General features: G+C 45.5%; 1 long non-coding RNA gene across 1 annotated transcript in view; it reads left to right on the plus strand.

Annotated features, from left to right (window-relative positions):
- Positions 1-8,724: 8,724 nt before the first annotated feature.
- LOC139045775 (uncharacterized) overlaps positions 8,725-22,379 on the plus strand; it is a 53,052-nt gene continuing 39,397 nt past the window's right edge. The window contains exons 1-2 of the long non-coding RNA XR_011504869.1: positions 8,725-9,008; positions 21,623-21,727. This is a non-coding gene — a long non-coding RNA (uncharacterized lncRNA). The remainder of the gene's footprint in view (positions 9,009-21,622; positions 21,728-22,379) is intronic.

Genomic DNA, 22,379 nt, shown 5'->3' on the forward strand with positions numbered 1-22,379 from the left:
TTCTGGGGAGATGATCCGTGTGCAGAATGGCATATAAACAATCTACAGAAAAAGAGCAGGAGGAAATAGGAGGAAGATGGTATTTTAAATTTAATTCTTTACCCTGTGACAAGCTATACTCCAGTTTCATCACTCTATCGTGTCAGAGTGTTTCCTTGCCCAAGACACTCGGACATGACGTTTTTGGACCTTTTTGGACCTCATTTTTTCTAGAATAAGGGAGTTGGAATAGATGATCATTGTGCTCCCTTTCAGCTCTACCGATTTGTGACTTAATTTGCATTCCTGAAATAATAGGTAACAGATTAATTTTGACCTGATCCTACCCTCCTCGATGTGATGACTTGATTCTCTTTGTTGATGAAAGGGTCTGGGGGAGCATGAGAGGCCACAACTGCTACAGTCTAAACCGATGCACAAACACTATTGCACAGACGAGTTCTGTCATCTCTCAGCTAGGGTTTCCTTTATCAACACTGACGGGTTCAAAGAGAAACCCTGTGCATCTAGAGTACTTGTGTAATAGTTCCTGGTAGAACAAAGTGGCAGATAAGATGCCCAAGAAATTCTCAAGCTTGCCTGGCCCCACGAATCCTCTTTCATTCACAACTGAACCTTGACCGCATATAATATCTGTTGTTTCCACTGAATGAATAAATAATTCCAAATTCTGCCTCAGTTCCTTCCGTCCTCTGGTGAGATGAAAGAAATCACAACAGTGTGGCCTTTCCTCTTATCTTGCTTGCACATCCAAGCTTGAGGCATGATTTTGTTAACCATGCTCATGCAATTTACCAATGCAACATTTCTAGTAGTAATTCTATTTATACTAATGATTAATGCCATTCATAATAAACATAACATTTAAAGTATTCTCAAACATGCTACGATCACATAATTATATGTTTTTTCTTTACAAAATTTTGAACAAAAAATTTAAAACACTAAAAAATAATTTAACTACACAACTTTACAAACATTTACTTCTGATTGACACTAGCTTTAATAGTCATGAATCTTGATTGCAAGTGACAGAAACCAACTCAAACTTGTTTAAGCAAAAAAAAGGGAATTTATTGGATGAGATAATTCCGAAGTGTTGGGATGTAATGATTTCAAGCTTGACTATATCTAGGGGCTCAAAGGTCATCAAAACTCTTGCTGTATCTCTTAGCTTTGCTTTCTCTCTGTGTTGGCCTCATTTTTGAGTAGGTTCTCCCTACATCGTGGCAGATATGTCTTACTTCATCTTTATAGCTCATCCTCTAAGCTTAAAAGGGATGCTTCTTTTCCAATAATTCCAGCAAAAGTCCTGAGGAGGTCTGACTGGACAGATTTGGGTCACATACTCTTGAATCAGTCCCTGTGGTCCTGTTGGTGAGGCACCCTGGTAGACTGGGCGGGGGGCATGCGCCCTCTTCAGAGGTAGGGGCAGGAATCAGCCCCTCCAAAAGGACAGGGACTACGAATGGGAAAGGAGTGGGGTCCCCACATGCATGTTGGCACAGTGGTTCCATCCCTGGTATGGAATGAATGAAGCGATGCCTCTTCCCCGGCTCCCTGAGGCTTCCAGGACTGAGTGGTGCTTTTGCAGAAGCCCCATTACTGCAGCTCATAGTTGCTTTGATGTTTGCTGAGGAAGGCAGAGTGCTCAGTGTCTCAGGCATGGTGCTTAACATCCACTGGCCCCTCACAGAGCTCACTAGTTCCCTCAGGTGCTGATCTGTTCCATCAACTCACAAAGAGTCTTTGCTGAGATGCAACAAACCATTTGAGAAGGAATTCTTTGCAGCTGGGGTTGACGCATTTTCTTGTAAATGTTTAAGAACAGGTTTGCTGCCACATCTTGTGCCGGAACACTGCCCATTGAAGTGGGAGAAGGCCCCGTTCTCAAGTCAGAGACCTGAGGTGCACATTTAGGTGTCCATTTTCATACTCACAGTAACCAAGGGTTCGTCACTTCTCCTCACTTTCCCCAGCGGTAAAACGGGGGGGGGGGGAGCCCATTAGTTTCTTCTACCTTAGAGGGTTTTGTGGGGATTGAATGAGATCGTGCATGGGAGAGTGCTTTCATGAAATGCAAATAGTTACATGGATAAAGGTCCTATGTGTAATAATTTAATGTATAAACGGTATGTTCTCAAATGTTTGCTTGAGTGAATGAACTTAAGTGTTTTAAATATTTTGTCCACTTTATAAAATTCACATTCAGTCAGGATATCACTACCTATTTTTGCTGCCGAAATATGTTTCCACAACATGATTTTGTGCAGGGCACACAGTGGGCCAGAAGGGAGAGGAAGGCCCTTGAAGGGCTTCTCATCTGGGGGATCCAGGGAGTAAAGACATGCTTGGTTCTAGGTACCCAACAGGACCTAAAACATGACAGGCCAAGAAGTCACACATCTCTGGCCTTTGACCCCCGCCCTTATTGCTGGGGTTGTGCTGAGGCGATGACACAGTTTCTGAAAGAGAGATGTGTACCCCAGTAATCTCAGTCAATTTCTCCATTTTAAGTGCCTATTGAAAAAAGTTGTTTTCAAGAAGCAAAAGAAGCCCTGGGATTAGCAGTTCATCTCAGCAAGGCACTCTAAATGATCCCGCAGCACCAGTGTGACAGGGGCGGCGGTGGCAGTGCTATAAGTCAGAGGTTGTCAGTGACCCCGTGAGCTTCCCTGGGACAGGGACTCGGCCATGCCAGTAAGGACAGAGTCAATACTCCTTGAACTGAACTGAAAAGGACAGCTTTACCTTTCAGGTAAAAAGGACAATTTTACCTTTCGTCCTGTGATTATTTTAAAAGAACTTTGTGGTTGTAGGGCACCTACATTTTGAAGCTGTAATTTAGAAATAAAGCGTATCTACCCTTTTGACTGCCTTGCTCCCCAGACTTCTGAAAAACAAAGAAGAAAATTCTTAACTTTCTAAGGAAAACATTAATCAAAACATTAGTCTGAATGAGGATCAATCAGATCAATAGCCAATTTCAAGAAAATTCTTCGATGTTCCTTAAAAGAGAGGCTGAGAGAAGATGCTGCTGTGTTTCGACAGTGTATTTCAGTGTAAACGGGCTCTCAAAATTTCTACCCTAGGAAAGTCATTATTCCCCTTGGGGTGGGTGAGTGTGTAGGATGGGCATCTAGGCAACGTGAGCCACAGGAAGCGTGGGGCCTCAGGCCCTGAGCCGCAGTTTGTAAGCTGGAACCTTATCGGTCTAACCCAACCAGCAAAGATGGGTTATTTGGTTCACACAGAATATTTAAGAAAGTTTGAACTGGTTACAGACATTTAAACATTGTGACATTCCATTAAAAAAATTTGTGTTTCTGGCTTTTCTCAAAGAAACTAGAAGACCAGGCAGCCTTGGGTGTGTATGTCCACATGGTGAAAACCAGCCTTTGCTGGGTGAGGGCTGCCACCGTGCACTGCTGGCTGGACAGGCTGGATCTTTTTATGTCTCCTGTCTGGCCCTCGAGTCACCTGAACTTGTGACCCTTGCTGCTGACATCTTCCGAGGAAGGAGAGAGGGTGAAACAAGGACAAGTCATTAAAGACATTAAAAGCTGAACTTTCTTGGAGGAGAATCTAGACCAGATCCTGGGCATCTGGGGACAATACACTGGCTATCACAGGGCCAGAAACTAAACTTGTGAACTTGACTTTTCTTTGTTGATTTCCCACATTCACTCATATTATTAAAGTCCTTTAGAAAATATCAGCTTTTTCAGACAGGCTGAGGTTAGAAAACAAGAAGAATGGGTTGTGTTGGAGGGCTCTCCTTCGCTGTGGACGTCCAGGCTCAGGAGGATGTGGTTCAGAAAGGACCCAAGAACCAATCAGATGGCGCCACATGATCTCCTTGCTTCTGCCACCTGGAGACAGGAGGGTCCTCTTTGTTTATTTTTTGGTTGCTTTCGCTTTATTCACATTTGTCGGAGAGAAAAGTTGGTTGGTGGAGGCTTGGGCTGAAGGAAGGATAAAAGAAGGAAAACCCTGGGGAGGAAATGACAGAACAAGGGAGACAAGAAGTTCCTTTCTTCATTCTCAGGAGGATTTTGACTTTGTTTTTTTTTGGGGGGGGAGGATGCTAAAAGCTAATAAAAACCTTATAGAAGGAAAGGGATTCACATATGGTTTTGGGGTTCACTTCTCACCGATGCAGAGTGTAAGCCTTTAATTTCCTGGTTTAGGAGGAAGCTTGAAATAACTTTATAGGTTACGGTTAGGCTTAGGCCGAGGTGGGCATTTAGTGGGTGCTATTGTATTACAACTCACTGTTTGTGTCAATTAATTGCATATGAGCCCACCCCAGGCAAACGTTACCCCCTGTGTCCACTTGGTCATCTCACTCAGGGGCAATACCTATCAGGGAAGTTCAAGGCCACTTCCCGGGTCACCTCTGCTCTCCATCTTCTGCCCACCCTCAGGTGGGACCTGGCATGTTCCTGCTTTTGAAAGACACATATATTGAGCTCTACAATGATGACTAATGTGGCTCTTACTGAGGTTCTGGGGAGAAATGAAGGAATTTCATCACTTCCCATGTGGCTTTTTTCTCTCTTGCTCTTTCTTAAATCCCTGTCACATCTCTTTTCTTCTAGGTCTTCTCCCTGGATGTTTTGTCTGAAGTTCCTTCAAACCCACTCAGTTTTCTTTCCTGTCTCATTTCTCAAAATCTCCTCAGCTTGCATTCTTGTCGGGAAGAAAAAATAGAAAATTTTGCTAAACCCAGATTAGCCGTTCCCGTCAGCAGACCCCTTGGGTTTGGAGGTGAAGGGCGTAATTCCTCCTAGTTAGAAGAAGTCACAGTTAATACCTGCTAAGTGATGACTTCGCTGCTGACCTGCAGGTGCCTTCCCTCAGACAACGGACCCCAGCGGAGAGACATGCTTTTGAACAAAAATGAAGCTGAACCCTGTATTTCTGTGTATAACCAGAGGCAAAAGTAAAGTTAAAAAGCCCTCCTTGTAACGTATGACTACAACTGCCATCTGAGGAGGGGAACCTGGTGTGTCTCGCTCGGAGGATTGTGGGGTTTCGTGTGGCCCCGGGCGAGGGAATGGGGAGGCTGGATGGCTCTGCATTAGTGGTGGGAAGGGAAGACTTTGGAACCCACATGGCTGGATGCTGTGTGTGGGGAGATACTTTTCCCTCCTCCCCCAAGAGCCGAGGGTGAGAGGGACTTAGAACAAAGGAGGTGTGCAGTGTGGTTTTGAGGTTTCCCGTCAGGGTCGGGGCAGACACTGGTATTCCATGTTCCCAGTGGGATAATGTGTCAAGTCCACATGGCTCACCAATGCTTTTGTGCACGTTGGTTCTTTATGGGGGAAATTTGGAGAAAATGTTAAATATCATGACTCGAGTTGATGGGGTACGAGGGGAGTGGGGGTGACCCTAGGCGGGTGGGGAGCACAAGAAACTGAGAGCAAAAGCTCCAAAGTAGAAGGAACTGTCTGGAAGTCTGCAGAAGTGGTAGGAGGCTTCGGTTTCTGGTTCGTGGGGATGTGAGGTTCGAGATTCTTCTGAGGAGTCCAGGTTTCAGAGACTAGGGAGGGCTCTGCAAATGTGAAAAGTCAGCTTTTCTTAATGCCTCCCACGGGCGCTCTTGATCTTCAGGGTTTGAAAGAGGAAGAAAGTTGGGGAGGTTGTCAATGAGGAAGCTGGACAAGAGAGGAGTTGAAGAGGGGCCCAGGGTCTGTGCTACTAACGTCCTGAAACCCTGCGGCAACACCAGCATTTTTTAAGGTTTCGTTGCCTCCTATTTCAAAAGGGCAATTTTAGTCTCACCATTGAGGTTCTGCCTGTTTTTGCTTTGTTAAAGATGGTCCGAATGTGCCGTGTGCTCTTAGCTGTCCAGCCGGCCTGGGGTCTGGCCCTGGCTCTGATGGCTGTGCTTCCTGGGCCTCCTTCCGTGTCTGCCAACTGGAGGTAACGGCAGACTCTGTCCACCCCACAGGATTGTCGAACAGCACAAGAGATAATAAGTACCAGGTGTCACTTTAAACAGAGTCCCACGTGGTTATGCAAACCAAGCGTAAGAGCTGTGTGTTGGACCAGCCACGTGAGCAGTGCGATCTTCGGAAGCTGGCTTCGGAGTGTGATGAACCACCTGGGATCCGCCTGAGTTCAGGTTCCCGGGTCTTACTCCGAATCACTGTTCTGCCTCCCAGAGAGCCTCACTGATTCCGTCCAGCTCCTCTTCAGCCTGGTCTCCCGTGTGACGGCTGGAATGATATTTGAACATGCACACCTGACCCTTCACGCCCAGGCGGATCTTTCAGAGAAACCCACTTTCTCCCCAGGATGAAGTGAGAACCTGACCTGGCTGCTGAGGGCCTGGAGCGAGCTCCTGCTGCCGCGCTCGCCCTCCCTCTCCACTCCCCACCTGGCTGTGGACTTCAGGTGATGCATTTCACCTCTTCCCCGTCACGCCCCTATTCACGTGACCCCTCGCCTGAGCACCGTTGCACACGTTCTTCCCACATTTCGGAAGGCTTTCTTCTTCCCCAATTAGCAACCTCTTTCATGTGCAACCACCTCTAGCAGGAAAGTTAAACAAATCATTCTGCCTGTATGTTTAGGTCCAGGGGGAAATACAAAGTTAGCTTGGGATCATAGAAAGCTGCCATTCTTCTTTCCCAGACCAGCAATGAGCAAATGTGTGGTCCTGCTTTACACAAGGTGAACAAGCATGCGCTTTACTTCTGATGCCTCTTCTCCCTTTGCTGGAGTCACGCCCCCCTCACCAGCCAGTCTCTGTCACCTCTGGGCCGTCCCTACCCTGGGTGCAGCACATGCATCTGTCACAGTATATACGTTGATTTCTTTTTAGTCAGCTGTAACTGTGGTCAGATGATGCCCTTCCCCTGCAGAAAACCCAAATTCCTAGTCTGGGTTAAGGGCTCTGCATGTTTTGGTTTGTGCCTAACACACTGAGCTCAACTCAAACTCTTCTTCTCCTGGCTTACCTGTCCTTTGGCCTTTCTCCTGTACGCAGGACATGCAAACCTGCGCTTCCTTGTCCCTCTGCCCCGGAAAGCTCTCCTCTCAGGTCTTTGCAGGCTGCTGCCCTTCTTGTAATGGAGACATATCAACTCAAATATCACATCTCAGAGAAGATATGATGTCTGGCTTCTCAGTCTTCAAGAGTGGTCCAGACCCACTCCATCACGTTATCCTCCATCATTTCCACCTTAACTCACCTTGTTTATTTATTTGTCTGCTTTTGTGCTGTTTCCTCCACTGGATTGGAAACTGGGCAAGGGCAGGGGCCTCGACTAGTTCAGTTCACTACTTTGCCAGTGCCTACAGCAGTGCCTGGCACATAGTCACTCATTAAACTCCGTTAGACAAATGTCTTGTTTCTCCAACTAGATTGTAAGCTCTTGAGCACTGGAGCAGCTTAATCTTACTTTGATTCCTTCTCCAAAGCACCTGGCACACAGTAAGTGCCAGGTCAGTGTTCATTTATAGAATGTTGCACGTGGCTGGCTACCACTTAGCGGACACTAGTTAGAAAGGAAGGCATCTGGAGTAATGAATTTCCATGTGGTGCTGTGAATTTTACATGCTATGTAAAAATTGGGAGCACACGAGGTGAGAAAAGCTTTGATTTGGATTCTAGTTCTGTTGATGCCACTAACTAGCTGTGCAACCTTGGACGAGTATTTTTTATGTATTCTCCAAAGCAGCAAGCCACTTAGCCCTTCTCATCCTCAACTCTCACACCTTTGAATGTGAGAATTAGACAACGGGGTACGTAAGGCTTCCTTCCAGCTCTAAATTTTGACCTGGGTCCTTTGAGGCCAGCGTCATGACCATCATCACATTGCTTTCATTTGGCTTTTTGAATAGATGTAAATGGATATTGGTAGCTTAAACCCCTGCTATGAGAAGTATCATTCTTTCCAACAGGGAGAAAAAGTCCAATGGTGAGAGACGTGGAGACTTTGATGAGAAGTTGAGTCGAGTTCAACATAAACTCCATAGAGAAAAAGGAACAGCTGATTCATGATGTTGTTTCAGTGAGCACTCCAGCTGATGCCCCCCGAAGTGCCAATTATACCCTTCAGAAGGGCTTGGATGTGGGGGCTTTTTAGGTGGAGTTAGAGCACATCCCTTGTGAATGGCCAACGTGTGCACGAATGAAAAATAAGATTTGGGTGCATGCCAATTACATCTTGAAGAAAAGGTGCCAAAGTGTGTCTTCCTCAGCTGCTTCCATTGGCATCTCTGTTGGTCTCCACTCGCACATTTCTCTTCACTCTGTTCCTTGGCTAATCTACCCAGGGCCCAGTGGGTGACAGCCGCCTCAGGCCCCAGCCGGTGGGGTCTGAAACAGCTCTGTGATCCTTCTATCTGCTGCGATGGGCACCCATGTGCTCACTGAAGGCCCTGAGGTGTGCAGTTGCCCTTCTTTTTTTTTCTCTGACAAGTCATTGCAGTTTGTTTGTGTGGGTTTCTGCCTCAGTTTCCCTTTCTAGCGTTATAGGTCCTTGCTGGCTCTGGAGCGGTGCCCTGAAACTCCAGCTTGTATGCTGATGACACTGACCCCCAGCCTAGCTTCTTGGTCCTCTTGGCAGGAACAGGCTGGCTCTTTCTCCAGCTGTGGCCAGAGTCTGGCCACGAATGGACAGTTTCTGTAAACATAATCCTGCCACCCACACGGCCTCCTACAGCTGCATTGTTGACGCAATCACTACAGCAAATGGCTTCTGACACGAACAAGCCTGGATTTGCCTAAACATCTGGGCCTCTTTGTAGACTCAGGTCAATGACCCTGCTCGCCAGGGTCAGTAGGGGCAGCTTCTGCAGCTGCCGATGTGTGCTCAGAACCGGTGTCCTGGGGCCGGCCCATGGCCGAGTGGTTAAGTTCACATGCTCTGCTTCGGCAGCCCAGGGTTTCACTGGTTTGGATCCTGGGCGCGGACATGGCGCCACTCATCAAGCCATGCTGAGGCGGCATCCCCCATGCCACAACTAGAAGGACCTGCAACTAAGATACACAAGTAAGTACCAGGGGGATTTGGGGAGAAAAAACAGGAAAAAAAAAAAAAAGATTGGCAACACTTGTTAGCTCAGGTGCCAATCTTTAAAAAAAAGAACCGGTGTCCTTCCGTTCCTTGAGGGTCAGGCTGCTGAAGCAATGTGACATTTTGTACTTGAGTCCACGCTGTGCTTAACAGTGAAACTTCCCTGAGAAAGGAAGTACCTCACGTCTGAAAACAATCCAAAACTGTACCTCGCTACACAGGAGGTTGATAGGAACTTTATCTTCGAATGTTCAGAGCTTTTAAAAATTAACTTAAAAATAAAATTGATGACTTCAGAAATGGTACATTGAAAGAGACGTGAAAACAATCGCCTGATCTTAGAGAAACGTGTTACTACCCACCAGCCAATAGGGTCTTCAGGATAACAACACTTTTTTTAGATGGAGCGTGCATATTTACGTCAGTCAGGAATGTTTGGGGGGCTTTGTGTCTTTCGCTATTTTTAAGACTTGATCTGTAGGCCATTACCCCTTTATCTGGGCACATGGTGAGTCGGAATATTCATGGAAAACAGCTTTTTAGATAACATTTGAAAACTAAATAAGTATTTATCTACTTTTCAATTACTTTCTCTAAACAGACATATAACGTAACTTTTTACCTAATATAGAACCATGGGCTCCTCGGGGAGGAAGGCAATTAGAAGTTTCCCCAGCCCTATTTAATGCTGAAATCCTTTTCACAGTGGTCCACCTGGGACACTATAGCATCTGTCTAAGCATCTCTGATGGCAGAGAACTCATTACCTCTCAAGAAAAACATGCCCGTATTTGCTGGCTCTTAGGTCTTTTATTGAGCCAAAAAGTGTCTTCTCATATTCACCCTCTCCAACTCTTTAGTTTTAATTCTTCCCTGTAGGGCTCCCTGGAAGTAAATCCTGGTTTTAGCCTGGGTTCTCTGGAAGTCAAAGGCTGAGGCAGAAGGCAGAAGGGCAGGCATAAAGTGGAGTGAGGCAGGGGAGTCCACAGCAGGGAACACGCTGTCGCTAAGCGCCACTACCTTCCCGGTCCACGGGGCTGCGCCTCTGAGAGGCTGTATCAGCCAAACCCTGGGATGTCCCCTTGACAGTGAGAAAGGGAGAGAATTCACACACTGGCTCCTGTCTCACACTGGAGGCCAGCTCCCCTACACTCCAGGCTCCATCTACTCACGTGTGGGTGTGAACACCTGGTGGTGTCAACCAGTGACCTCTCCAGGGTCAGGGACAAGAGGCATGTGGGTAGCGCTGTCAGGCTGTGACTGCATCAAGTTGGTTGGAGCACTGTTGACCGTGGTTTTTAAAATTCAAACTAAATCCCTTTTAAGATTGAAAAGGGGACACAATAATTATGCCAGAACAACAGGCGCCAACTGGCACTGTCCTGGGCAAACTGGGATGCACGGCCATCCTCCACAGAGCCCAGGAAGAGCTGGATCAAGGATTCATGAGGCCTTGAGGCTCTGGAAAGGTGCTCACGAGGGTCTGATACAACTCTTGTCCACATGATAGTCTGAGCTGAGGCTTCATTCCTTCATTCAATAAATATTTGTTGAGCGCCTGCTAATGTCAGCACTTCACCGGGTCCTAGGAAGGCAATTGTGAGCAAAGCCAGGCATATGTTTCTGCTCTCATGGAGCTTGTAGTTTAGAAAGGTAGACATCCACTTAGCAAATAATTAAATAACTACTTAATTACAATTGTGGTGCTATGGAGAAATGCTGTGAATACATAAAAAGATATAACCTCTTCTGGGGATGGTGGCAATCAGGAAAATGCCCCTGTGGGAGAGACGTTACAGCTGAGACTCTAAAGTATGAGCAGAACTGGCCAGGCTGTCTGGGTGGAGGAGGGGGCATGAGGAAAAAGGAGAAGAGAACAGGCAGAGCGGGAGAGAAGAGTGTCGCAGGCAGGGCAGACTTCGTGGCAGAAGGCTCCGGGCTGGAAGGAGTTTGGTGCCCAAGATGACATAAAATGCCTGTCTGGGGCATGGCGTCCAAGAGGAGGACTGGATGGAGGTTGCCCCAGGCACTGACACGTTCAGCGATTTCAGAGTTTAAAGCAGTGTTCTCACTACTGACTGTTGTGTGTAGTAGCATGTATGGGGGAAAGCCTTTAGTATGCCTTTGGGACTGTCATATTGTGAAAATTATAGGTGCTTTGGCTAGGATAGAGGGAGTAGAGATGGAGAGAAGTGGATGAATTGGGAATGTGTTTAGGAGAGAGGATGGGCAGAGCTCACTAACCCATTGGATGCAAGTAGGGAGGGAGAATGAGGGGCCAAGGACGAGCTCCAGTCTTCGGCACAAAGGGCTTCACTGGAGGTGCCATTTTGCGAGATGAGCAGGCTGGAGAGGGAGGAGCTATTGGTGTGCTGAGAAGAAACACATCCTACACTGGTTTCGGATCTGCAGAGACTGAGGTGGTGTGAAAGCTTCCCATGGACATGTGAAGTAGGTAGTTGATCTGGAGAACTGGAGCTTGGAGCAGAGATTTGGCCCCAAAATAAAAATTGGGGTGGGTAAGGCCTTTGAAGGAGAGCTCACAGAGAAGAGAAGGGAGTCCAGGACAGAATTTTGGTAAACTCCAATGTTTAAAGTTTTGGAGGAGGAGGAGGAGTTCTCAAAGCAAACTCAGAAAAAGTGGCCAGAGAATCAGAAGGTAAACAAAGAGAGTGGTCTTTCAGGACGCATATTTCAAGAAGGAACAAAATTGTTACCTGTGCCCAAGGCTTCTGAGAAGTCAAAAATGTTAAGACTGACAAGCAGCAGGGTTAGCTATGTGCAAGTCATTGCTGCCCTAAAGAAGACTCTTTTCAGTGGAGGGCAGTCAGATTGGAGGGGTTGAGGAGTGAGTGGGAGCTGAGGAAATGCAAACAGTGAGCGTGGATGAGTCACAGCAAGGCTGAGAGGAGGAGAGAGATACAGGGCTGGAGGCGTGAGGCATGGGAGGGCTCTCTAAGGGAAAGATGGATGAATGCTGTTGGGAAGGAAATCTTGCAAGGAGAGGCTGAGGGTATGTGAGAAAGAGAGGAAAATGGAGTAAAGTGCCTGAGAAGACAGGAGAGGATGAGACCCTAAGGTGTCTATAGAGGTTGTGCCCTTTGTTTGATAGGAGGAAAGACCCTTCATTTTAACAGGAGAGAAGATAGACTGAATGGAAATAGCTGCACGGAGGTTTGGATAAAATGGTGTCAGGATGTGACAGAATTCGTGACTGGTGGCTTCATATTTTCTTTGAAACATTTGAGATAAGTTCATTTGCCATATGGCAGCAGAAAAGTTGGAGGTTTGGGGAAAATGGAGACTGTAGGAAATTGTCATTGTAGGGGGCGGGGTAGGAGCACACAAGTGGAGGCATTTATTAAATTCCACGATATGAAGATGAACCAGGAGAGTTAACCAGCTCCTATTTGTAATAAAATTTCCCTGGGAATTTGGCCAGCTGACCTGGCGGTACAGATGGTGGTCACTTTCCCGAGTGCTTGTGCTGGTCTTTGAGGCACAATGATTCTGCTTCACCCCTGAAAGTCAATATGGACTCAATCTATTAATGAGCCTCTGAGATGCTGTTCCCATCTTTTTGGTTTATCCATTCAAAATAGTTTTGCCAACTAGTTTTCTGGGCTTCCTGTCTAGAGATCTGAAATTTGGTTTAAAAAAAACACTTTCTAGGAATGTCTGTCTTTTCATAGTTGAAGCAACAACGCCCATACACTTTAGAACAAAGTACGTTTTGGTGGTTCTTGTTTTCGTCGTTGTTCATTGGGTTGGGGTGGAGCAGAGTGGATGGTAGAGGTCAGCTTCCTTGGCGCAGGAAGGCCCTAAATGCCTACAGATCAGAGGTGGCAGCTGTCCCAATCCGTTGTCTGGCTTTAGCTTTGTTTTCTTTGCTGTAGAAACGATGGTCGCATTCTGAGGGCCACATCTGGAGGCTTGAGTTTGCTGAATGTGCTGTCCTCCCGAACAAATGAGACCCTTGTAATGAGAAGCTATTTAAGGGACACTATCCTTCATGGTAACGCCACAGAGATGCAAGGGATTCAAAAATCTGGAATAAAATCTGTTCCAAACCACTATATTGGTGAATGGCCTAATTTTGACTTGTGTCTGGCTGAGATGCTCCAGTAGCGGGCCTGAGCCCCTTGTGGGAGAGAGGAGTATTGATCTGGAAGTTGTGGTTTTGTGGTATAGGACTTCTAGTGAATTCTTTTATGAGGAGTATAGACTTTGAGCCCTGAAGTAAAGATTACGTACTAGAAAGATAGCAGCTACTCATAAACACTGCTGCTGCACGCCTGCTCTTGGCTGTCAACACCTCACAATCTGGCCAATCTAATCTCTAATTCCCCACAGGAACCTTGCGCTCTAGCTATACGGATTAAATAAGGATGAACCACTCTTAAACGTGTTCCGAGCACTCCTGATTCAGTGTCTTCTTTCACCTTGACATTGTCAGTTCCTCGAGGACAGAGATGATGCCTCGTAAGTGTTTATATTCCCAGTGGTTCACACTTAGTACTTTTCTTGATGTACCTATCTGCTTGAATTTTCAGAACAGTTGCTCAGTTATAAAGAGTGTTGAAAATTCTAAAGCTTGGACCTTTTCCCTTTTCTGTGATATCAAAAAATTCTGTTTCCTATCTTTATTTAGTAGACAGTAGCAGCATTCTCAAAATTTTCCTGTGGTCCGGTCCCAGCTCTCTCATTCCTCCTCTTTTCCTCTCCGTTACCTCTCTATTACTGAATTAACAAGTGCTGAGCTAGGAAGTGTAAACCATTTGGAAAACAAATGTTTGGTACTTAGGAGCAAAAGAAGATACTTAAAGTGTGATTTATCACATGTGAATTTCATCCCAAACAACAAACGGAGATGGGGGTATGTCGTACAGTGGTGCGGACCACACTCTGCCGGCTTCAGTCAAAATCCCGGACAGCCTCGGTTGATCTCCTCTGTGTCGTGTTAACGGAAGAAGCAATAGCTTTGTGCAAATCTAGAAATTTACCCTCTTGGGAATTCAAACACATGGTATGTTAATGTCCCTTGGACCCCTCCTCCCCCGAAGCTGTATGTTTGTTTTAGTAAATTGTTTCTTATCACTTGGGGAAGGTTGTGTTGCCTTAAAAATCAAATGGTATTTCTGCTTTACAACTTGACCAAATTTAGGCGCTCAGTGAAGCCGTCCTTTGACAATTCACGCCCACACTAGAAGCCAAAGTGGAGACTGTGAGCTCTGAGGGAGACAGAGGCAGCCCTGGACTGGCGAGAGGGCATGGGGCTTAGCTGGAGGAGTCTGCGCTGGACTCCTGGCTCCTTCTCCAAGCTTGGCTTTTCCTCGTGAAAAATAAGCAGTTTGGCTAGATGATTTCTAAGGACACTTGCAGCTATGTGTGTATTGTAGGCAGCACCATCCCTGCCTTTCAGGAGTTTATAATCAAGGTGGAGTGTTTACCTGAGCCAGTGGGCAATGTGGTAAAGCACGTTGGCGTGGCTGGTTGAGTGAAGTGATTTGGCACGATGGGTGGTTTGCCACGTCTGTGAGTGGACCTGGATGGCTGGGTTTGCTGGGAAACACACACGCACACACACATCCAGGTCACTACCCCAATAAATTCCCGTTTGCTGAGGTCCCTGGGCATCCAGCATTACTTGGCAATTCTGTGTATGTCCCTCCTCAGCTTTCCCTCCCACTGATCTCGGAGGCTCTTCCAGACTTCTTCCCTCCTGCAGTTCTTTGGTCCTGCCGCCACTGATCACACTCCTAGTGGACGATTTTGCCTCCCTCTTGCTTCACAGAGAAAGACAGAGCTACCGGAAAAGTTCTCGCCTGAACTGTTAACCTCTCCCTCAGGCTGGCTGGTTCCTGTCGGTATTTAACTTAACTCACAGCTGCCCCATCCCAAATAAAGCCTCTCCCGGGATGCCACATCCCTATTCTGTATTTTCTCTCTCCTCCCTTTCATAGCCAAATTTCTTGAAAGCAGTGTCTACATTCACTATCCTCCTCTCCTTACCTACCCCACTCAATCGGTCTTTCTCCCTCCGCTCCACTGGAAGGGTCACCACTGACTTCCATGCTACTCAAGCCGGTGAACGCTTGGCAGTTCTCGTCTTCTTCTCACAGCTAGACTGTTCCTCTCTCTCTCTGGGAGCCTTTTTCTTCCCTCGACTTATGTTTACACTACATCCTTCTGATTTCCCTTTTCTCTCTTTGGCTACTTATTTCCATGGTCAGGGATCTTGCCACCTTTGTTTTTGCTTTTCTGTTTTGCTCCACACACTTCCCCTAGTCAAAAGGAGAAGGGAACAGAGGCGGGAAGCAAAAGCAGAGGGGAGAGGTGTCTTAGACAGGTTGGGAAAAAACCCAGGGCAGAGGGGGCTTGGCTCTGCTTCTCATTCAGAACTAGGTAGAGTGGGGGGCCTTCATTAGATTACAGGTGGAAATTCAGTGTGTGTAGGCATAGAGACAGCGCCAGCCAGCGTGCCTAGCCACATTAGCCCCAGTGTGGTGTGGGAGGGACCCAGACATGCGTGTGCATCCCCAGGGGCATGCAGGGTAAATCTGACAGCCTTGCTGGGAGCTTGCTCCAGAAGGCTGTCAAGGCAGGAATGGTGAAGGCACCCTATAGATGAGCGTGGCCAGGCAAGTTGCCTGGACCTGGGATTGAGGTGGGTGTTATATTGTAGTTGTGACCAGGGGACCCCAAGAGTCTCACAGTCCCAGAAAAAGCTGGGGTGGAGTGAATCAGCAAGGGGAGGTAGCCAAGCTTTTTTGGAGAAATGCCTATGCTGAAGTAAGGGTCTCATTTCCAGCTGGATTCTAGGTAGGAGCAGGTCACCTCACTAAGTGAAACCAGCCAATGCACACCCAAGACTCAATCCGAGGTGGAGACCAGCAGGATATAGCAAAGCCTCCAGTGCCATGAGGGCACCAGCCCCCCTCAAAGCCCAGATGCCCTCTCAGAGAAGGGCGGGGGAGTGGGAGAAGACAGGAAATCTTATTTACCCCAAAAGGTCATCCAAAAAGGTTTACCCCAAAGGTCATCATTTAACCAGACAGGGACCATGGTAACAAATTATCGAGTCGAAAGTTTACTTGTCCCCATTCTCGGGAGGAGTAGGTTCATGAGGAGATCCAAGCAGTTACAGGGAATAGAAAACCTGCATTTTCTTTGCACATTTGAGTATAAAGTGAAATTCACAAATTTTGCAAGAAACTCTAAGGGGGAGACCTTTAAAATGCCCTAAAATATACATCTATAATAATGATAAACATAAAGTTTGTGGATCAACATGAACAGCCTATAAAACATAATATTAAGTGAGCAAAGAATACAACTTGTGTGGTTGATTTTAGCCGTGTAAAATTACATGGAAATTTTAGGTAGAAATTTCAATAGCCATTGCTTAAAAAATATCTTTCTTAAAAAACATAAAACTGACATATCACTTCCTTTTGTTCTGAAAAATTATATAAATTTTAAGCATAAAATGGACTATAAAATAGAAAGTATAGTATAATACCAGTTATTTAAGACAACCAGTCTCAACCCCATATACCACCTCTGTTATAAATTCCTTAATATGTTCTCTTTTTCCCTTGTGTTTCAGTAAACTTGTTTCTTTTGTAAAATTTTTATCAGGAAATGCATGTTATTTATTGCTGAATAAAAATTACCCTGACACTCTGTGGCTTTAACAACAATGATGATCTATTGTCTCCCTCGGATTCATCGGATCGGGAATTTGGGAGTGGCTTAGCTTGACATCGCTCTTGAGGTTGCAGTCAAAACTTCGGCTAACATTGCAGTTTTCTGAAAGCTCTGTTGGGGTTGGGGGTGGGGGAGGGGTGGGGGTGGGGTGGAGGAACCAGCTTCTGCCCACTGCCAAATCCACAACTTCTCCCACATTTTAGGTTTTTGTTATAGTGCACCCCAATTCCATGTTCCAAAGTTTATTACTTACCTATCATTGCATAACAAATTATCCCAATGTTTAGATACTCAAAACAACAATTTCAAGATGTTTTGTTCACATGGCTGGCAAGTTGGGGCTGGCTGTTTGGAGCAACCCCTAGTTCCTTGCCACGTGGACCTCTCCACAAGGCTGCTTGCATGTCTCATGGGGTGATTGTTGTCTTCCCCAAGAATAAGTGAATGATCCAAGAGAGCTCAAGAGAAGGCCAAAATGTCTTTTATGACCTAGCCTTGGAAGTCACATGCTTTGATCCTGTAACATCCTATTGGTTACATGCTCTGGCCCTGCTCATTGTGAAATGGGAACACACAGGGCATGTATACCAGGAGTTGAGGTGCCCTGGGGGCCACCTTGGAGACTGACCACCACAGTCTGTCCTCTGGCCCCCAATGACTCAGGTACTTCCCACAGGCAAAAGATGCTCATCTATTCTCTAAGGGGATAAAGGTCTCATCCCATTAGAGCATCTCCTCAAAAAAATTAAGATCTCATTATCTAAATTAGGCCCAAGTGAGTTTGGGTCTACTAAGGTCCGGTTTCTCACAATCTGAAGATCTGTGAATTAAAGAGACAAGTTATTTGCCGCTCATGCATCTAACATTCAATGGTGGGACAGGCATAGGATACCTGCTATAGACATTACTGCCCAAAATGTAGGGAGAAAGGGGCCATTTAGGAGTCACTGGTCCATAGCAATTCTGAAATCCATTGGGGGACTTTTAAAACATTAATAAGACTCAGTCCTACTTCTGCCTGGGAATGAGTCTCCTTGCCTTTTGGATTTTTCCTCTGGCTCTTATTTCTACCCTTGAATCATCCTTCCTTACCCATGAAAAGCAGCCTGTGTTTGTAACCAAGCAGTTTCCCAGTCTTTCATCTGTAGATGTTTGAGAGGTTCAAAGGCCACTTTTCATTTTAAACTCTCTCTGTCCCTTTCAGTCCAAGCTGGTGGTGTTTCTGCCGAAGCAATTCTCTTAAGATCTTTGTGGGTCTCCTGCCCTAGTGGATTTATTCCATTGGACAAAAGTCACAAATCTCTTCAAGATAAGCCTTTCTCCACCTTAGGCTGCTACAGAGACTGCTGAAAGGCAAACTCTTGAAATACTCTGAAGTCCTGCACGGTTCATTGAGGCCATAACAAAGGATTTTACAGTTACTCTCTTGGCTTCACCTTGGACCATGTTTTCTCAAGAGGGTCCTGGATTTGATCTTCGCCGAGAGGCTATTTCTCAATTTTAGCGTCCTTTGCCATCTGGAGAGCCTGGGGATTTTCAAACCCAACAATTCCTGGCTCCTTCCTATTTAATAGTCCTTCCTATAGCTTTTCTCTGCCCTATTGCCTTTCAATATGAGCAGTAAGAAAAAAAAAAACCAGTGCACCTTCAAAATTCAGCCATATTTCTCAGTTCATTAGGTACATTTTACGTTTTGCACTTTCTGTAGATGACAGCATTGATGAAATTTTTGCCACTACATAGCCTCTAGTTTCCGACAGTATTCTCCTTTATTTCCTTTAAGCCTTTACAGCCAGGCTTCTCAAATGTCAACAGGTTTTGCCAGCAGTTCCTTCAAAGCCCTCTAGGCTTTCATTAACGAGTCCTAGCTTCTGCCCACTGCCAAATCCAAGCTTCTCCACGTTTTAGGTTTCTGTTATAGTAGCACCCCACTTCCACGTTCCCACGTCTATTCATTGTCTGTTGCTGCAGAACAAACTACACTAACGCTTAGATGGTTAAAACAACAATAACCATTTATGATTGCACCCATTTTCTGTGGGTTAGGATTTAGGGAATGACTTCAAGTCATTCCTCAAGGGCCTGCCTCAAGGTCTCATGAAGTGGCAGTTAAAATGTCAGCTGAAGCTGCAGTCATTTGAAGGCTTTCCTTGGGCCAGTGGATCCAATTACAAGACGTCTTACTCACATTGCTGGCAAGTTGTTATTGGCTGTTGGCAAGAGGCCTTAGTTCCCTGCCATGTGGGCTCCTCCATGGGGCTGCGTGAGGTTCCTCACAACATGACAGTTGGCTTCTCTCAAAACGGATGAGGACTTGCTTCTTATGACCCAGACTTGGAAATCACACACTGTCATTTCTGCAGTGATAGCCCGCTCTGTTTACTGTGGGATGGGGTGTGAAGTAGGATGTGAATGCCAGGAAGGAAGACGAGTGGGGGCTATCTTGGAGGCTGACTTCCACCTGGAATGTGGACAAAAGAACATACAGACACACATACATGTATTCATACCAAAAAAATACCCCAAAGGAAAAAGCACACACACACAGCACACACACAAACACGTATAGAGTGAAAGAATAATAAAAAGAAAAAATATGTAGTCCCAGCCAAGTATTTTCATAGAACATTACCAATCACTTTAACTTTTAAGCCCTATTTCCCACATCTCATTCCTTTCCTGACATGGGAAAAAATTGAATTTTGAGGTTATATTACCTCCGCCTTTTGCATAGTTTTTTTGAGGGGTAATATCAAAATATTTAACAACCAGTATGACACGGGCACTGACCACTGGGATGAGGCCGTAAATGCTTACACAGCTATGCCAGTAGATATTGGCTAATATTATGCTTGGTGTTTGTATCTCTAAACAAGATGATCTCTGGTTTTGAATTTTTAAAAAATTTTTGCTTTTTTCATTTACTGTTATATTTCTGAAATTCACTTATGCTGAAGCATGTAGCTATATTTCATTTTCACAGCTTTATAGTGTTCTATCATGTGACAATACTTTATTTACACTTTCTCCTGACTATGGCCATTATGTATGTTCCAGTTTTTTCCCCCTGCTGTTAAAATAATGCTGGTATGAAATTATCTGTGCATTTCTCCTGAGATACTTGTACAAGAATTGCTCTAGGTGCGTGCCTAGCAGAGAAACGACTAGATCTGGGAATATGTGTGTGTTCAATTTTAGAAGGCAATGCCAAACTGCTTTTCAAAGTGGTCATAGGAATGTATATTCTCACTAACACTTAAAGAGTTTGCTTTGCTCAACATCCTGGTATTGTTAACTTTAATTTTATTTTTTTGGTCTGATGGATGTAAAATGGTATCTTGGGTTTTCTTTAATTTCCATTTCTCAATTAATAGTGAGGATAATCATCTTTTCACACTTTGGGTTTTGGTCATTCCTCTTTCTACTTCTTTTTGGAATGTCAGTTCATGTCTTTTGCCTATTTTTCTATTGAGTTGCTTCTCTCTCCCACCCCGCCCCCACCTCTCAGACTATATATGGTTTATTGGCTCAAATAATTGACATTCAAGTTCATTGGCTCAGTGATGTTACTAATGACATCCAGGCCTGGTGTTGTCTGTCCTGTCTGCCTTTCGTGCAGTGTTTACTGCTCTCAAAGCACCTTTCTCAGGGGGCCCAAGTGGTGGCGGCAGTTCTGAGCCTCACATCGCCCCGCACCACACCTCCAGGAATGGCAGAGTGTTATTTACTGTGGACATGTCACAGAGTGGGCTCTCTGAGGCTAGAGATCATTGCCTGTCTGGTCAAGGGCGTATTTTCTGCACGTAATACCCCTGGCACATGGTGGGCACCCGGGAAGCATATGTGGCAGGAACAAGCAAGAGTTGCTTTCCCAGGAGACCCCGCCAGACTTGCCACCTGCCTCACTGACCACAGGTGCAGCCCGCGCTGCTTCCTGAGCAGTCAAGCAGCCTGGGAACTTGACATGTGCAGACATGTGTAGGCTTTGATGAATTGGAGGAATGTCATTTCATCCCAGAGCCATTGAGACTTTCAATCTCCTTATTCCGTAGAAGAGAAAGGAGGGCCAGTGCAGAATCTGTTACAGGGAGAGCCCCCGTGTCCCCTAGGAGCACTCTTGCATTCTATTGACAACACGCAAGGCAATGAGAACTTCTCTCTTTGTACTGTTCAGTGTATACAGCTCTGACCCAGGTAGGAGCCTGGCATAGGGGTGGTGCTGACGTGAGGTGGGTGACAGCAAGACAGAGGCGAGGTGGAGAGGTGGGCAGTTTTGCTCGGTTCTCTGGACTGATCAGAGTCTTCAGCAGAATGTTTTCCTGTCCTATCTAGTAGTTTCCATTTCTCGGCTCTTTACTCTTTGCAAGGATCCACTTCCTCTCCAACTGTGAAACTCAATCTTTTCGCCAGATCCATAGCTGCTTCATCTAATGATTGAGGCTATTCACATTTAATGTGGTGAGTGATTTGATTGGGTTTAAATCTACCATCTCGGCTTTGGTTTTCTGTTTGTCCCATCTATTCACTGTCTCTTTTACCTTCCCATTTCTTGTCTTCTTTTGGTTTAACTGAGTAACTTTTTTGTGATTGTATTTTATCTCCAGTATTGCTATACTAGCAATACTCTTTGTAGTGTTTGCTTTAGGGTTTACAATATACATCTTCAACTTGTAACAGTCTACCTTCAAATAGTATAGAACTTTGTGTATAACACAGCAACTGTTAATGGACTGAATATTTGTGTCCCCCCCAAATTCATATACTGAAGCCCTAATGCCAAATGTGATGAGAGGTAATTAAGGTTAGATGTGGTCAGGAGAGTGGGGCCCTCATGAGAAGAGACACAGGGAGCTGTGCTCTCTCCCTCTCTCCACCTGCAGGCACCGAGGAGAGGCCACGTGAGTGCACAGCGAGAAGGCAGCCTTCTGCAACCCGACAGAGAGCTCTCACCAGAACCTGATCTCGGACTTCCAGCCTCCAGAACTGTGAGCAAGCAAGCTTCTGTTGTTTAAGTCCCCCAGTCTGCAATATTTTGTCATAGCAGCCCGAGCAGACTGAGACAATAACCTTGCAATTGTATATCTTCATTCCTTCTCTCCTGGTCTTTGTGCTAGTGTAGACATTTTACTTCCAGATAAACTCCACAAAGCACTATTACTAATTTCTGCTTTAAACATTCATTTCTTTCTTAAGGAAATTTAAAAGCATGAGAAATAACGTTATATTTGCCCACATAGTTACAATTTAGTGTGGTCTTCGTTCTCTTTGAGTAGATGCAGGTTTTCATCTGGTGTCATTTCCCCTCTGCATGAAGGACTTCTTCTGCCTTTTCCTGTAAGGTTGTTGTGGTGGTGATGAATTCTTTCAGCTTTTGTACGTCTGAAAAAAATATGTTTTATGTCTAAAAAAAGTCTCAAATTTGCCTTTGCTTTTGAAGGATGTTTTCCTTGGAGCCGACTTCTAGGTTGACAGCTTTTGTCTTGACATGCTTTGAGGATGTTGCTCTACTGTATTCTGGCTTGCATAGTTTCTGCCAAGAAGTCTGCTGCTATTCAAATCTCCATTCCTCTGTTTTTGGTCTGGCTGCTTTTAAGATTTTCTCTTTATTACCGATTTTAAGCAATTTGATTATAATAT

Source organism: Equus asinus, chromosome 7 (genome assembly GCF_041296235.1).
Source record: "Equus asinus isolate D_3611 breed Donkey chromosome 7, EquAss-T2T_v2, whole genome shotgun sequence".
Taxonomy (NCBI): domain Eukaryota; kingdom Metazoa; phylum Chordata; class Mammalia; order Perissodactyla; family Equidae; genus Equus; species Equus asinus.